Consider the following 2,280-nt stretch of genomic DNA (forward strand, 5'->3'; position numbering starts at 1 on the left):
TTCACAAAAACCGACCTGGTTTCAGCGCCAAGGCTGAAACTAGGTCGGTTTTTGCAATTAAGTTTGAAAGGGGTTTTTTTTCTGGGGTTAAAATTTTCAAATAGGTTGGTTTTGAAAATTTGTCTACAAAAATATAGTATTTTCAATAATTTCATATTAGTCGCTCTAATCTTTGGAATTGCTAACAAGTCCCTCAATCTTATTCGGTCTTGCGATTTGGTCGTTTTTTACTCTCCTCTTTCTACTCCAACGTGAATGTTGGGGGACAAATTTTCAAAACCAACCCCTTTCACTATTTATTTTCAAAAAATGACCGCTTTTGTAAAAAATTTCAAAAACCGATCTGGTTTCAGCCTTAGAGCTGAAATCATATCGGTTTTTGAAAATTTTTATCTGAAACTTCACGGGAGTTGAACTCCCGTGAAGTTTATTAAAACTGCTAAACTTCACGGGAGTTGAACTCCTGTGAAGTTTCGTAGTTCAAAATTTTTTTTGAACTGCGAAACTTCACGGAAGTTTAACTCCCGTGAGGTTTAGCAGTTTTACTAAACTTCACGGGAGTTCAACTCCCGTGAAGTTTCTGAAGTTTTTTCACAAAAACCGATCTGGTTTCAGCGCCAAGGCTGAAACCTGGTCGGTTTTTGTAATTAAGTTTGAAAAGGGTTATTTTCTCGGATTAACTTTCCAAATAGGTTGGTTTTGAAAATTTGTCCGTAAAAATATTGTATCTTCAATAATTTCATATTAGTCGCTCGAATCTTTGGAATTGCTAGCAAGTCCCTCAATCTTATTCGGTCTTGCGATTTGGTCGTTTGTTACTCCCCTTTTTCTACTCCAACGTGATTGTTGGGGGACAAATTTTCAAAACCATCCCCTTTCACTATTTATTTTCAAAAATCGACCGCTTTTGCAAAAATTTTCAAAAACCGACCTGGTTTCAGCCCTAGAGCTGAAACCAGGTCGGTTTTTAAAAAAATTTATCCGAAACTTCATGGGAGTTGAACTCCTGTGAAGTTTAGTAAAACTGCTAAACTTTATGGGAGTTGAACTCCCGTGAAGTTTCGTAGTTTAAATTTTTTTTTGAACTGCGAAACTTCGTGGGAGTTCAACTCCCGTGAAGTTGAACTCCCGTGAACTTTTACAGTTCAAAAAAAAATTAAACTACGAAACTTTACGGGAGTTCAACTCCCGTGAAGTTTCCGAAGTTTTTTCACAAAAACCGACCTGGTTTCAGCGCCAAAGCTAAAACCATATCGGTTTTTGCAATTAAGTTTGAAAGGGGTTGTTTTCTGGGATTAAATTTCTAAATAGGTTGGTTTTAAAATTTTGTCCGAATGTTGGGGATTCGAAACAATCAAATAGAATCTGTGCCCTTATGGACCTTGATTTTAAGAGTAGAAAAGTAAGAAAATCACCACAAGTAAAAGATAAAACTTGTAGGAAAGTAAACAAGAAAGAACACACCAGATTTAACGAGGTTCGGCAACGTGCCTACGTCCTCGGGAGCCACATCACACAATTCTTTGATTAATTAACGAATATTACAATGCCCACAAATAGGTTTTTATCTCTATGAGATCTCTCTAAAAGAATCTTCTCAAAAACCCTCTTTTTCTATTGCACACAAAACCTAAAAAAGTTTAAGGTATATATAGGGTCTCAGTCCAAAACAGATTCCCAAAAGAATCAAGATTCTGGAAATCCCGACTCCGGTCCATCGGACATGCAAAGTCGGCTGACTGACCAGAATGATGAATTTTGCAGGGTCTGGTGTGCACGTTTTGATCGACCGGAGTTCTCATGTCGATTGACCGACCAGAGTGTCAATTTCATCTCAGTTTCCTGCAGGCATCGCGATCGACCAGACATCCTCCGTCGGTTGACTGGCCAACGACTGGACTGTTTTCTTCGTATTTTTGATTCAGTTTTGGGTCTACACACTTAGACTAGCAGTGAATACCTTAAATCCCTGCATCAAGCTCCCTCTCAAGACCCGTACTCTCCTTACCTCCAGCAATCCCCTTCTCCAGCAGGCTTCTCTTGATCTCCAACTCGTTTTTGATTTTTTTATTTTCAAGCTTTTAGGAATGCTCTTCTAACTATGCAGTAGCTTAGACTAGCAGTGAATACCTTAAATCCCTGCATCAAGCTCCCTCTCAAGACCCGTACTCTCCTTACCTCCAGCAATCCCCTTCTCCAGCAGGCTTCTCTTGATCTCCAACTCGTTTTTGATTTTTTTATTTTCAAGCTTTTAGGAATGCTCTTCTAACTATGCAGTAG

The sequence above is a fragment of the Asparagus officinalis genome, chromosome 4 (genome assembly GCF_001876935.1).
Source record: "Asparagus officinalis chromosome 4, Aspof.V1, whole genome shotgun sequence".
Classification (NCBI taxonomy): Eukaryota; Viridiplantae; Streptophyta; class Magnoliopsida; order Asparagales; family Asparagaceae; genus Asparagus; species Asparagus officinalis.